This window comes from Triturus cristatus, chromosome 1_1, assembly GCF_964204655.1.
Source record: "Triturus cristatus chromosome 1_1, aTriCri1.1, whole genome shotgun sequence".
NCBI lineage: Eukaryota > Metazoa > Chordata > Amphibia > Caudata > Salamandridae > Triturus > Triturus cristatus.
This window is the reverse complement of record NC_140579.1, coordinates 702,266,459-702,282,573: the sequence shown is the minus strand read 5'-3', so window position 1 is coordinate 702,282,573 and position 16,115 is coordinate 702,266,459. Positions and strand designations below refer to the sequence as shown.

General features: G+C 46.1%; 1 long non-coding RNA gene across 1 annotated transcript in view; it reads right to left on the bottom strand.

Moving 5' to 3' along the window:
• LOC146870901 (uncharacterized) overlaps positions 1-16,115 on the bottom strand; it is a 327,404-nt gene that overhangs the window by 154,128 nt on the left and 157,161 nt on the right. The window lies entirely within an intron of this gene.

The following is a 16,115-nucleotide window of genomic DNA, read 5'->3' as shown; positions in this document are numbered from 1 at the left end:
TGGGTCCAGCCCGAGGATCGTGAGGAGCCCCGCAAGGAAATTCGGGAGGACGCGCACCACGTGATCGACCCCTGCATGTCGTAAGTGGACCGAAGGTTTTTACAGTGTGGCTTCTCCCTTCCAATGGCTGCGAAGACCTGCTGCCCTGACTGCCGCCACGCTTTGGCTCCCTTGGCGATTGGTATTGCGAGACATTAGACGGACCTCTGTTGGCGTAAGAAAACATCTGGTTAAGTTAAGTATAGTGGCCACTCCTTTGTCTTTGTTTTGCCTTTGTTCGACTTTTGCAAAAGCCGAAACCGAGGGGTGAGTGCAGTTTTTGTACAATAAAGTGACTAATTAACCCCTTGAAGTTGGTAAAGAAACTAGTGTGATAGCGATGCCTGGTTTCAGTAAGTTTGGAAGATGGTTTTGTTGTTGTTGCGATAGGGATTCCCGACTGGAGGACTCTTGTCCAATTCCTCTGGCCGGGACTCCCACTTATGAAGTATATTCTAAACATAGTATTGGCCCCATAGCCTTTAATGAGGCGTGGGTTCGCTGTACTAGGAAAGATGGTGTTTTACGGTGGCCGCAGAATAGCAGTTTTGAGCTCAATACCTTAGATAATTTGGAGGACACTTTGTTTAAACGAAAAGCCCAGCCGGCTATGTTTGACTCTTTTCGCTTATGGCGTAAGGAGGCCAAACAGAAAGAAATAAAACAAGCTAAAAGAGATAGGAGGGATATGTCTATATTACAAGCTGCCCAACAGTTTAAAAATAATGAGACCGATCATGCGATTGAGGTTTCAGATAGGCAACATCGTATGGCGGTAGATAAATGTTATCCAGTGTTGCCAACTTCCCCTACAGAGAAAAATGTGGACCCTGAGAAGGATCCTTTAATGTCCCATCTGTTGAGATTACCTCCGCCCAATGCGCAGGGGGCTAATGTACCTTTTGCTCTACCGCCTGCCCCGGGAGCGAATGCACCTTTATAATTAGCACCTGCCCCACCTGTTCCACCTGTTGTTCCACCTGTCACTCCTCAATCGGTTCCTGCACCCCCATCACAGCCTCTTCTGGTATTACCGAGCTCTCCCCTACCTTCGTCTCCCTTTGTACCTAGTACTCCCTCTTCTGCCCCGCCTAATATTCTGTCTCCTGTCCTAATGACGAATTCTCCCTCCGCTCGGAGGCGAATGGTTGATACCGTTTCTGGCCTTTTGTCCCCTCTCTTTGGGACACTTCAAATGACCCCTGTTCCTCCTCGTAGACAGACTCGTAGTCAGCTCCCAGGTCCAGATGAACGGGAAGTGCTAGATCTCCTTGCCCGAAGGTGGATCACGAATGGCCCCCAGTATAGTGTGCAAGATATTATGGTCACCTTTCAACAGTGGGAGGCACCAACGCAGAGATATGTTTTTGATACTATATGTAACATTTTAGGTCATCATCATCATCAAAAAATATCTTTATTCGGATATTAAAACATCCAAGAAAAGAACAATACATTTACACATATCACAATACAATAATATGGGCAATTTAGCATAAAAAATAGTAAAAATAAGACGTTTCTAAAAGGCCTATCCAGTGCCTTGATAACGGGGTTGCATATTGGAGTTCTGGGAAGGCTGCGAATTCATAGATTTTTAAAGTGCAGGGTGCTGACAGCTGTAAAGTGCGAAATACCATCACAATAAAATGGGTAAAATGCATGATCATAGCCTACTTAAAACAATATAATATAAAAAGAACTCTAACATGTTAAAATACCATGTAACATCCCAAATACACTAAACCTTACAATTCATCATTTACATACATCCTCGGCAATATCTACTATTGCGTACGCGATGTGTACCAGTTTTTTAAGAAAGAACTTTAATCCTGGTACCCCACCTTCGATACCCATCAAACGGGATAACTTACACCTCGCGTCTAGACTTCCTTAATTTTGCAGCTAGTCTTAAAAAATTCACAGTACAAAACAAGGTAAGAGGTTCCGAGGAGAGTTTTAGATATAAAAGTGCTACCCTGACTTGGGTAAATTTATTCACTTTTAGGATGGTTTTTAAAAAGAGAGCCCGCGGATATTCAAATAATGGGCAAAAGAATACAAAATGGAGGGTGTCCTGTGGAGATCCCAGATCGCAGCCACAGGGACCCTTTGATCCAATATCTTTTGTAAACCCTGCAGGAACAGCTAAAATGTGGTGTAAAAGATCCAGTCTAAATCTGGTCATTAAGAATCTGTCATTTTTGTTGTAGATCTGCGCCAGGTAAGGTTCTAAACCTACAACAGATTTCGTTAGTATGTGTGATCGCACTGACCCTTTCAGTATTTCACTGTCTTCCCGGGCGCAGGCTAACCGCCTAAAATATTCTGCTTTTATAGCTACTTTTAACTGGGGCGTCAGTGACGTGGGCTCCTCAAAACAGCTAGCAAAGCCCAGCCACTTCAACTTGTCCTTCACATATTTAAGCCATGGTATCTTATGACCTTTGTCCCTATTGATACAGTCTATAATTATTTCTCTACTTAGACTGGCATCGGGGTTGGTCCAAATTTTAATCCAACACATTAATGGTTTGAGACTTATTCTATCAGAGATGTAAGGGAGCCCTAGCTCCTCATGGACAATGTAGGCCGGGGTACTTTGAGGGACTTGCAGAATCCTTCTCAGAAATTTATTTTCCTCCAATTGTATCATGGAGGTGTTTCTAAGTCCCCAAACCTCGCTCCCATACATAATTTTGGAACAACAGATTGAGTTATATAAATTCAATATTTCATTCAGTGACCAGCGGCCTAATCTCGTGGCTCGATTCATGATTGAGCCCATTATACTCAAATGCTGTTTACATTTTTCTGAGATTAGTGTGTTAAAATTGAGGTGTTTGTCGAAAATTATCCCTAAATAATTAAAAACCTCGACCTTCTCTAATTTGTGACCGCCAATTTTAAAAGTAAAGTTCCTCGTTGGTCTTTTTCCTGCTTCCATGATATAGGATTTTGTTAGATTGGGGGATAAGTCTAGGTGTGCCATAAACCCGCAGAAGCCATCAATAAGAGACTGCAGTCCCCTCCCTGTACGTGAGAGGAGTACTGCGTCGTCCGCATATAAAAGGACAGGTATACTTCTATTGGCCACTCTAGGACAATCAACCCCCAATTCTCCCAATGCTTTGTCCAGACCATTTATGTATAACGTGAATAAAAAAGGCGCCAGAATGCAGCCTTGTCTCACACCCCTAGTGCAAGAGAAATGGTCAGTGAGATTCCCCTCATTACTGTATCTGACCTGGGCTGTTGTATTCATATGTAATGTTTTTAAAATGAATATCAGACTTGGATCCACCCCAAGCAGCTCTAAAATCTCCCATAGTTTTTCTCGATTAACCCGGTCAAAGGCTGCTGTCAGGTCCATAAAGGCTAGAAAGACTGTCCCTTCACCAGCCACGGTGTACTTTGCCACCAAGTTATATAAATTGAGGCATTGATCTGATGTGGAACAGCCCGTTCTGAAACCGTACTGGGTGTCTGTAATGATTTCGTTTTCCTCAGCCCAGTCCATTAAACGGTTTAGAATTACCTTCCCTAAAACCTTTGCTGACACGTCAATTAATGAAATCGGACGATAACATTGAGGGTCACTCTTGTTGCCCTTTTTAAATAGGGGGACAATACTGGCAGTTGACCAAGACCTGGGCATTCCCCTTTCCACTGCTGTGTTAAAAACTCTTGTGAGTATAGGAGCCCACAAATCAACCTGGGATAAAAATAAATCAGGGGGAATCCCGTCTGGGCCTGGGGCCTTATTCCTTGTCAGGGCGAGTATTCCGTCTTTAATCTCGCCCACTGTGAACTGCACCCATGAGCTTGGTAGAATGCCCACGTCTGAGATTTGTTGGACAATGGCACTGTTCTGATTATACAACTTTTTAAAGTGAGAGACCCAAGCTTCTGATAGGATATTGCAAGCAACCTTCTCGTTATTCGGTGGCTGGAAGCTGGGATCATTAATCACCCTCCAAAATCTCGACATGTCTCTCATCTCAACTGCCTCCCTTAAATTCTCCCAGGCCTCATACTGGATAGTATATTTCCTCTTCTTTATGGTCAGTTTATATAGAGCCCTGCATTCCGCTATCCTGCTCCTGTCCTTGGGCACCTTTTTAAGTTCCCGTTTCAATTCTTTTTGGGCTCTGGAGCATGCTTTGTCAAACCAATTTGGTGAGAGGTTAGGCATAGGTGATGATTTGGCCCTCAGTAACCTGTCAATGTCTCTTGCCATACTTTCAAAGGCACTTATCAGTTCTTTACCTTTAACTTCTTGGTTTAAGCACATCCAAATCCCGCTTTCTGGGGATGCAGTGAGTTTTTTATAAAATGCTTCCCCATCAATGTTGGACCAACGTATTCGCCTGCCCTGGTCAGTTGCTTCAAGTTTTCCCCTAGTCATCCTGAGCCTTGGCTGCATGGATGAATCCACATCCTTCAGTGACAACACCAGAGGGTTATGATCACTAAAAATACTAATCTCTATACTAAAATCTATGATCTTACATTTAAAGCAATGTGAAACAAAAATAAAATCAATAATTGTGTCCCTGCCCCTGCCTTTAAAAGATGGGTTAATGATATTAGAATTCTTGGGCTTGATTAAGTCCATTGTAGGGGCTAATTCATACGTGCCTAGGATCCTACTCAATTCGCTACCTTCCATTGTATGTTCTAGGTGCCAATCTGTGATAGATGGACAAGAGTCCCATTTTCCCCCACCCCACTTCAAGTATGGGCATTGGTGACAGTTAAAATCGCCCACCAAGATCAAATTTGGGGGGCTGTTTCCCCTGGAGTGCAGGTCTGCCAATCTGTCCTTAAGCTCATTCAACCTCTGCATTGATTGGCCCGCGTTATAGAAATTCATCAGGGCGAATTTTAGGCTCTTCTTGCAGTAGCTGAGACCCTGTATATTATCCGAGCTCCAGCCCATAACCTCCCAAGTCCCTTGTAAAGCAAGAGACACATACGTTATTAATCCCCCTTTAGCTCTTCCCATTGTAGATTTTTGGGCGGGCACGAAAAACATTTTATACCCCTCTAAATGCGGGGCACTACTGTCCGTCTCCCATGTTTCTTGTAGGCAGATAATATGAAATTTTTGGCTGAAATCCAACCATTCCTTATTATTTAATTTGGTTGAGATCCCTGCAATATTCCACGATACCACCCTGAGTTCCCCAGCCTCATAGTTTATCTCACTCCTCGCTGGGATAGACTGTTTTTGAGAAAAAAATCCTACTATACTACTTATTCTTGGTACTAAACTATTGTCTGGGGAAATAAGTACAGCCTCATTTTGGAGGATATCGGGTAAAAAAGGATTTCCTATAGTGCCCACAGTCTCCCTTAACGTTAAATTAGAGGGGGAGATGGAGTCTCTGTGTTCACAGCTTGGGCCAGTCAATCTAGTTCATCCATCACTGCCGCATCAAACAATGGGATGAACCTATTTGAAACTGACCCTGGTCTATAGGACCTTGTGTTGGGAGTTTCCCCTCTTCTACGTGTCACTTGGTGTAACTCTTTTGCATAGTCCCTATAAAAAAAGTTCAGGGGGAGCATTTTTATGGTCGTCCCTCTATCAAAAACCCCGTAACTGTGGATGAGCAATTCTTTTACCAGCTCAGGGTGACTAAAATTAACAATAACGCAGTCTCCTGCAAACTTTTTCTCCGAGGGTCCAATCCAAGCTACCCTCCTTGCCATAAGAATATGACTCCTCTGTAGCTTAAATTCCTTCACGTTGTTGTACAGCCAGTGATTGACCTTATTTATCAGGGAACTTGTGGACTCTTCTCTATCCCGGTTATGGGCTGGGACCCCCGCTAAAACTATTGTGTAAGGGCAAGAGGCTGGGGGAAGATCCAGCGTCTGCAAACCCGGTGTACTCTGCACCTGATCATTCGGGAGGCTGTGGACTGCTACCGTCCCTTTTTTATTAACCTCTTGTTGTGAATTCTGGGGCGCCACAATAGGGGGTGTGTCTTTGTCCTTACTCGCAATGGGAACAACTCTCTGCTCGTTCCCTACCAACCTACTTCTATTTATGCAAGTACTAACAGGGCAGGGTACGATCCCTAACCCTTCATAACTCGTGGTTGGTTGGGGCGCTGGGTGTTCCCCATTTTTCGGTTCTAGCAACCTGCTGACATTCTCCTCGATTTTCTTTATGTGTTCCACTAGGGGGGCCAAATGTTTAAGAAAAAGAGCTTCCAAATTGGCCTCAAGTGTTTTCAGTATCTCCTGCGACCATTCTGTTCTTTTTACAGGAGAACGGATTTCACACTGTTGGCAGGGTGGCCTATTTCTTTCGTCCTCAACAACTTTAGGGTCATTTCTGGGGCCTCCTTTTTTCGCTTTATTGTCTTTCTTGATTTTACTCGTCCCCTTGCTTTGTGAAATAACTGTGGACCTTGTCGTCTCTGTGGTGACATTTTCTAAAGAGGGGTCTGGCACCAATAACACTTTTTTTGAGCGGGTAACCACTTCCCTTTCCCTCCCTAATAGTGCATTGGATTCCCTCTCCCCCCCGGTTGTGATACCTTCCAGCTCATGGTCTCCCTTAGCCCCACTGACCGATATATCTGTCTCTACATTACCAATCAAATTTCCAATCAATCTCGTGGGGGAGGAATCATGTTGGCAAATAGCGTTTACAGACCTCTCCAATATCAGTGGCTCTTGTTCCCCACCTACTCGCATATTTGTGTGGACTTGTGCTGTGGTAACGCACTGAGTTTTACTATGGACAGGGAGTCCCTGACCTGCAGGGGTACTTACCCCTGGCGTAACACACTCAGCTATCGTCCCCAACGAAGAACGTTTATGTGCCAAAAGGGAATCAAGGGACAACCTGCGCTCCGTAAGCTGTATCTCGTGCGTCAGCAGGGATTCCGCTCGTGTAATAAATGCATCCAGAGTTCCCTTTACTCCCGCCCCTGATCTAATTGGGGTTTTTTTAGTTTGCCCCATATCGCAACTTGGGCTCACCGGCTTGTGATATCGTGTATCTAATTCTTTGGACTGCGTAATCTCAAAATGCCACTTATAGCTGACCAAGGAAGAAAAAACAAAAGATATTAAATAACGAGTAACAGTGAGTATTGGCCAACGCTAACAACCCACGATAATACCCGGATACACATGTAACGAATCACCTTGGTGAGCCCCCTATTAGGAGTCTGGCAATAATCCAACAACGAGTAACCCACAGGCCCCCCCTCAACTTATCTCGGCAGTCCTTTTGTAACTATGAAAGTATGGCGATCCTGTGTCAAGAACCAAATGGATTGTCAGCCCCTGATGGCCACAGACGGCCCGCCCTTCGCCCGGGCTTCGCCCGGCGACGCCCGCACGCGTCCCGCGCCGCGGGGTAAGCGGCGGACTTTTAAGCGCCTCCGGGCGCGTTGATGACGTCAGGGCCCAAAGGAGTCTGGGGGCTGTAGTCTCCCCCCGCTCCGAGCCGCGAGATGCAGTTGCGGCGGCGGGGGAGACACACAGCCGAGAGGACCTCAGAAAAGCGACCAGTAACACCCCCAGCAGGTGAGATCAGATCCAAGGTTCGAGCTTCCCGCTCCCCAGCGGAAGCGGCGGACTTTTAAGCGCCTCCGGGCGCGTTGATGACGTCAGGGCCCAAAGGAGTCTGGGGGCTGTAGTCTCCCCCCGCTCCGAGCCGCGAGATGCAGTAGCGGCGGCGGGGGAGACACACAGCCGAGAGGACCCAAGAAACAGCGACCACAGGACCGGGCAGAAAAGCGACCAGTAACACCCCCAGCAGGTGAGATCAGATCCAAGGTTCGAGCATTACGGTCACCTTTCAACAGTGGGAGGCACTAACGCAGAGATATGTTTTTGATACTATGTGTAACATTTTAGGTCAAGAATGGGAGGATATGGGATTGGGACCAGCCCCTCAGGGCCTGCTAGATGTTCAGGCCGAGTTTGATAGAGGGCTGATTGTGAGCGCAGAGGTTGAGGATGCGGTAAGGACGCTTGTCACATTTAGAATGATGTTTGCTTGCCGGTCTTTGCCAAAACGCGATTCTTCTGTTAGGCGAAAATTAAAACACTATCCTATGAGAGAGGTTCCCCCAGTGTGGAGAGAGGAGGTTGCAGCTCAGGGTGGTAATCCTCTTATACCTGCTCACTTTCAACGTGTGTGGGTACACGTTCCTTGGAAACTATCTGAGGTATTGGCCCTTAAACAGTCCTTACCGGACCCCCGTAAAAATCCTTCTGGGTACTACAAAGAGTTGTCCCAAACTGTCGATGCATGTATTATGAATTTGGCCGATATAGACATGCTAATGGGTAATGTGGTCCCACAACCATTATGGGCTAGGATTCGAAAGGAGGACCATCCCGGGGAATTGGGGGGTGATTGGGCTGCCATACTTGCCGCGGACAGACTCCAAGTGGGTGGTGCCAAACCTGAGGCTTTAATTACAGAACTCCCAGCTAGGATCATTGCCTTACTGAAAACTATGATGCCCCCTCTGCGAGTTAATTGGGATAAGTTAGCAGCTTGTAAGCAGAAAGCGGATGAAAACGTCTCTGATTTCTTCACTCGTTTTGAGGAGACGTTTATCGATCATAGTGGTCAGGATATGAGCACGGAAGGTGGCCAACGACTGTTTGTAGATAAATTTGTGTCAAATTTGGTTCTGGAAATATCTAATAAATTGAAGAATTCCGAAAGTGCGTGGGCGGTCTCCTCTTCGGCCCAGATATTGGCTACTGCTCAGTATTATGAAAATAGGGATAAAGAGGAAAGAGAGAAACTTGATAAAAAGACTAAAGAGCTGAAAACAAAAGTTATTTTGCAACAAGCTTATCCTCCTCGCCCTGCCCAATGTGAATATCAGCCGCCTCCACAATTTCAGAGACAGTTGCAGAGACCTGGGCCTTTTGTTCCCCGACCCCCACTGGGCCAGAATCAATGCGCCTACTGTAAAGAAGAAGGCCATTTAAAGTATAATTGCCTGGTTTTGTTACAGCGTACGAGCGGCATTCCCGGGTCACGAGGCCGGGGTGGTTATCAGTCAGCACCCAGAGGTAGAGGACGGGGTACGCCGCCTAATAACCAACGTTCCATGCCCCCTGGAAACTCCACGAATTATTTTGATCAGCAAAATGTTCAGTCTACCAACTATTACAATGATGATTATTATACCGAGGATGAGAGCCAGAATTCCCAATCTAGCTAGGACAGCCATGGACAAAGTAAGGGAGTAGTATCAGTTCCAGTGGACCAAAGCGGGCCATATGTTGATGTGGTAGCACTAGGTGTTACAGAGCCATTCCTATTAGACACTGGTGCGACTAAGAGCTCTATGATTCACTCTAAACTCCCTGGGGCACCTTTGTCTGGCTGTACAAATGTTTCTGTAGGTTTTTCTGGCGCCCCAGTTCAAAACCCAGTTTCACGCCCTTTGCCCATTTCAATAGGTCCTTACAAATTGGAGGCCCCGCTCCTTTTAACAACTGGTTGTGGTGAAAATTTGTTTGGCTTGGATTTATTGAAGAGATTGTATGCGACATTACACTGTTCCCCTTCTGGTGTACGTCTTACCTTAGGTATAAATTGACCTCTGGGGCCTGAAGGGTGTATGCAGATGCTCACCAGTATGGGCCTAGTACTCCTGGGAACTGCAAGGTGTATGCAGATGCGCACCGGTATGGGTCTGTGATTTCTGGGGCCGGCAGGGTGAATGCAGATGCGCGCCAGTATGGAAATGTGACTCTGGGGCCTGCACGGTGAATGAAGATGCACACCAGTATGGGCCAGTGACTCCTGGGCCTGCAGGGTGTATGCAGATGCACACCAGTATGGTCCTGGGACCCTGGGGCCTGCAGGATGTATGCAGATGCGCACCAGCATGGGCCCTCACTCTGAGGCCTTCAGGGTGTATGCAGATGCGCACCAGTATGGAACTGTGACTCCTGGGGCCTGCAGGATGTATGCAGATGCGCACCAGCATAAGCCTGTCACTCTGAGGCCTGCAGGGTGAATGCAGATGCACACAAGTATAGGCCTGTGACTCATGGAGCCTGCAGGGTGTATGCAGATGCACACTAGTGTGGATCTGGGACTCCTGGGGCCTGCAGAGTGAATGCAGATGTGCACCAGTATGGGTCTGTGACTCTGGGGTCTGCAGGGCGAATGCAGATGTGCACCAGTATGGGCCTGTGACTCTGGGGCCTGCAGGGCAAATGCAGATGCGCAGTACTATGGACCAGTGACTCCTGGAGCATGCAGGGTGTATACAGATGCACACTAGTATGGACCTGTGACTCTGGGGCCTGCAGTGTGAATGCAGATGCACACCAGTGTGGAACTGTGACTCCTGGGGCCTGAAGGGGGTATGCAGATGCACACCAGTGTGGATCTGGGACTCCTGGGGCCTGCAGAGTGAATGCAGATGTGCACCAGTATGGGCCTGTGACTCTGGGGCTTGCAGGGTGAATGCAGATGCGCATCAGCATGGGCCTGTGATTCCTGGGGCCTGCAGGGAGTATGCAGATGCGCACCAGTATGGGTCTGTCCTCTGGGACCTGCAAGGTGAAAGCAGACGCGCACCAGTATGGGCCTGTGAAACCTGGGGCCCTCAGGGTGTAAACAGATGTACACCAGTATGGGCCTGTAACTCTGGGGCCTGCAGGGTGAATGCAGATGCACACCAGTGTGGGCCTGTGACGCCTGGGGCCTGCAGGGTGTATGCAGATGTGCACCAGGTGCACCAATATGGGCCTGTGACTCCAGGCACACCAGTATGAGCCTGTGACTCCTGGGGCCTGCAGGGTGAATGCAGATGCGTTCCAGTATGGGCCTGTGACTTCTGGGGCCTGCATGGCGTATCTAGATGCACACCCGCATAAACTTGTGACTCTGGGGCCTGCAGGGTGAATACAGATGCACACCAGTATGGACCTGGGCCTCTGGGTCCTGCAGGGTGAATGCAGATGTGTACTAGTATAGGCCTCGGGTTCTGGGGCCTGCAGGGTGAATGCAGATGCACATCAGTATGGACCTGTGAGTCTGGGGTCTGCAGGGTGATTGCAGATGCACACCAGTAAGGACCTGTGACTCCTGGGGCCTGCAGAGTGAATGCAGATGTGCACCAGTATGGGTCTGTGACTCTGGGGTCTGCAGGCCGAATGCAGATGCGCACCAGTATGGGTCTGTGACTCTGGGGCCTGCAGGGCGAATGCAGATGCGCAGTACTATGGACCAGTGACTCCTGGAGCATGCAGGGTGTATACAGATGCACACTAGTATGGACCTGGGCCTCTGGGTCCTGCAGGGTGAATGCAGATGTGTACTAGTATAGGCCTCGGGTTCTGGGGCCTGCAGGGTGAATGCAGATGCACATCAGTATGGACCTGTGAGTCTGGGGTCTGCAGGGTGATTGCAGATGCACACCAGTAAGGACCTGTGACTCCTGGGGCCTGCAGAGTGAATGCAGATGCACACCAGTGTGGATCTGGGACTCCTGGGGCCTGCAGAGTGAATGCAGATGTGCACCAGTATGGGCCTGTGACTCTGGGGCCTGCAGGGCGAATGCAGATGCGCACCAGTATGGGCCTGTGACTCTGGGGCCTGCAGGGTGAATGCATATGCGCAGTACTATAGACCAGTGACTCCTGGAGCATGCAGGGTGTATACAGATGCACACTAGTATGGACCTGTCACTCTGGGGCTTGTAGGGTGAATGCAGATGCGCATCAGCATGGGCCTGTGATTCCTGGGGCCTGCAGGGAGTATGCAGATGCGCACCAGTATGGGTCTGTCCTCTGGGACCTGCAAGGTGAAAGCAGATGCCCACCAGTATGGGCCTGCGAAACCTGGGGCCCTCAGGGTGTATACAGATGTACACCAGTATGGGCCTGTGACTCTGGGGCCTGCAGGGTGAATGCAGATGCACACCAGTGTGGGCCTGTGACGCCTGGGGCCTGCAGGGTGTATGCAGATGTGCACCAGGTGCACCAATATGGGCCTGTGACTCCAGGCACACCAGCATGGGCCTGTGACTCTGAGGCCTGCAAGGTGAATGCAGATGCGTTCCAGTATGGGCCTGTGACTTCTGGGGCCTGCATGGTGTATATAGATGCACACCCACATAAACTTGTGACTCTGGGGCCTGCAGGGTGAATACAGATGCACACCAGTATGGACCTGGGCCTCTGGGTCCTGCAGGGTGAATGCAGATGTGTACTAGTATAGGCCTGGGGTTCTGGGGCCTGTGACTTCTGGGGCCTGCATGGTGTATATAGATGCACACCCGCATAAATGCGTGACTCTGGGGCCTGCAGGGTGATTACAGATGCACACCAGTATGGACCTGGGCCTCTGGGTCCTGCAAGGTGAATGCAGATGTTTACTAGTATAGGCCTGGGGTTCTGGGGCCTGCAGGGTGAATGCAGATGCACATCAGTATGGACCTGTGAATCTGGGGTCTGCGGGGTGATTGCAGATGCACACCAGTAAGGACCTGTGACTCCTGGGGCCTGCAGAGTGAATGCAGATGTGCACCAGTATGTGTCTGTGACTCTGTGGTCTGCAGGGCGAATGCAGATGCACACCAATATGGACCTGTGACTCCTGGGGTCTGCAGAGTGTATGCAGATGTGCACTAGTATGGACCTCTGACTCTTGGGGACTGCAGGGTGTATGCAGATGTTGAGGAAAATTGATTACGGCTCCATCTTGCGTATTGACACCATTGTGATGTTACCCTCACTCAGGCACCGACCACCTTCGTAGCGTTTCTTTCATACTCTGTACTGTAACATGTTAAACGACCTTTTCCTGTCTCTCTGAGCAAAGTACATTCTGAGACCCTGCCCGAAGCAACTAATTCCCGTGATAACCATCTATTGACCCTTGGTGATCCTTCTCTGCCTCTCCAATTGTTTTACGAATCACCACCTGCAACACGCAAACACGTCCTGTTGTAAATTAATTTAACTTAGGAATGCCTATAGGGTCAGGTAGAAAACTCGACCCCAGGGAAGGAATTTCTATTACCTATTATCCTGTATCTTGTACAAAGAATGTTTGCTAGTGGATGATTTGTTTGTTTTTATTGCACACTGAGGGGGTTGTTGCTTTAGGGGATTCAAGCGCTATAAAAGACTGTGAGCCACGGATTGAAGTGGCAGTCTTCTGAGAACCTTTTAGTGTGGTGAAATATATTCCTAGGCAATCTTCGTACAATATATGGAATTCTATCGTATTACTTTATAGGTTCAAGAAAAAATTATAAATATAAAAGATTTATTTTTTCATTATTCGCACCTAAGAAACGATAAAGTTAGTTGAAAAATCGGAATATCCAGGGGATTAGTCCTCTTTCTATCTTGCTGGTTTCCTTACAACTACTGGATGGTTCTTCCCTGTAGAAACATGGCTGGACGTCCACATATAATAGTCCTCTTTTTATTTTTCATTCGAATTTTTTCGTATCACTTTTTAAATTAGTGATCCCTGATTTTTTAGTCATCGGTTTAAAAGGAAAAAATGGAAACGTAGTTTCCTTTTTGTTTACCCTTATATTTCTATTTTTTTAAAGGTTCTTAAAAGAAATAAATATGCCAGTAAGACACAGCATTTGACTTATCACGTGATTTCATAATAATAAAAAAATGAGGTATGTCATGTGACTTGTCACATGACACACCAGAGAGTATTTATCTTCATGGCCAGAGTAGATACTTTGTTATCCCGTTTTCAGTTGTGCGCGTAAAACGCCAGAGGCCATTTTCAGCCCGTCGAAAGCAGTATCAGGTAACCTTACCCCTTAAATAGTACCCTTTCTACATAACTTATGTGGCAGAGAAAGTAGTCTGTATTATGGTAATCTACCTCTGAGAAACATAATTTTCTGTTTCAGAAAAATCGCTTTTGGAATGCACATCTGAAACCAACTATATCGTAGTAACAGTGTATATCCCTATCACTGCGCTTTGTGAGGTATTATTAATTTATATATTGTTCCTTATATCTGTTTAGATAAATGAGGGTCAGTTATTTCAGTCTCTTTATAAAACCTTCCTTTCTTCTCTTTAGAAACCCTGCTTTAATCAATCCGAATTACCAGTGTTTTAAAAAAATATATATAAATACGGACTAGCGATCCCTTCTCAAATATAAGGTAATCTTATCACGTTGTTTTTAAACTACGAATATTAATATTATTAATCGTAAACATCATCATCATTATAAAAATATGTTGTTGTGTGTTTTTTTAGGGTTTTCAATATATGCGCAGTACAATTAGGTTACATTTAGAAGAAAGACGTAATCCAAACTTGTGTAGATTTAAGTCTTCCTATTTAAGTATATACCAACACCAAGTTCCGCATATATAATGTGGATTTAGTCGTACAATTATGGTTAAACACCATATATACACATATATGTATATAAATAAATAGTTGATTATGTTATAGAAAAAATCTGAATTGTAGTCATTTTTTTTCATTTCATAAGGCTTTATTCGGAGCTTTACACATAAGTCCATAAAAGCAAAACAAAACAACAAATACAATAAACATAACCATAATAAGAAATTTTACAAAACAGATTACATAATTAAAACATTTAAATAGCTAAAAAAGCATACTAGGCCTTGCTTTAATTGCTAATAGGAGGAAGGAGGCAGTAAAAAAGCCTACATCAGGATAAGATTTAAAAAGCAACTTCATAGCATCTTGTGTGTTTCTAACTCCATATTTTAACAAGATAGGCTTAAGGTAGGCTTGACGAAAGTTGGTATATAGTTTACACAAAAAAAGAAAGTGCATGGTGCTTTGAACTGATACATTATCACATGGGCAGGGGCCAACCGGAAATTTTTTAATACACGGGTAGGCCACCAAATGGTGCACTATCCTGAACCTTAATCTGGTAATTACATACCGATGGGAGGGTCGGGTGACTAGACTTAGGTACGGCTGAAATCCCTCGATTTCACAATATCTACCATAAAACGTACAAGTACTTAATTTACTACTAGTCCTTTCCCGCTTCTGGGACCTAAAATTCATAAAAACCGACTTCATCACATCTTTAGGCAGACTGGTAGGGGCATGACAGTCATTTTTAAGGTTAATACCAAAGATCTCTAGATAACAATTCAAGACAAATTTGATCCATAGAATTTTTAAGTGACCGTCAGTGGAGAGACAATCTCCAATGATTGCTCTACTGAAGGAGGTCTCTTCCTTTGCCCAAATAGAGCGCCACAGCATTATAGGTCTTAAGGACAATAGGTCAGAAAGATGAAAAATACCTAATTCTCTGTGAGCCAAATCATTGGTAGCTGATTTCGGCAAACACAGGAGCCTTTTAAGGAAGAGGTTTTCCTCCACTTGCAGATTCCCTGCCTTGACGTGCCCCCACACCCCTGCTCCGTATAGGGCCACAGAGAGACATCTCATTTGAAAGATTTTTAACATATCTTTAATTCTTTTGTCTCCGATTTTGGTAGCAAATTTAAACACCCCATAGGAGCTTTAGCCACCTTGGCCCGGACGCACTTTAACTCTCTTATCCAGCTGCCCGTTTTCGAAAAAGTGATGCCGAGGTAATTAAAAGACTCCACTGTTAGAACTTTGTGTCCTTCAATAAAATAGGCATGGGGTTTTTTACAACCCGCGCCACACTCCATAACAAAGGTCTTAGATTTATTAATCAGCAGCTTCCTGTCCTTGATGAACAGTGAGAACCTGTCCATCAAGCGCTGTAGTCCAATTGGGGTCCTAGACAGGATTACAGCGTCGTCCGCATAAAGAAGTACGGGGACGCTGAAATCTCCAATTTTACAACCTCCTTTAGGGCTAAATCTACTTCGTTGATAAAAAGAATAAAAAGTAGGGGGGCAAGCACACACCCTTGTCTAATACCCCGCCTAACGCTAAATTTGGGGGTGCACTCCCCTTCCTTACCATAACGGACACTAGAGTTTAATTTAAGATAGAGTCTCGCTAAAAAATAAACAATAGGCTCCGGTGCTCCCATTTCCAATAGTTTGGCCCATAAGATATTGTGGTCTACCATA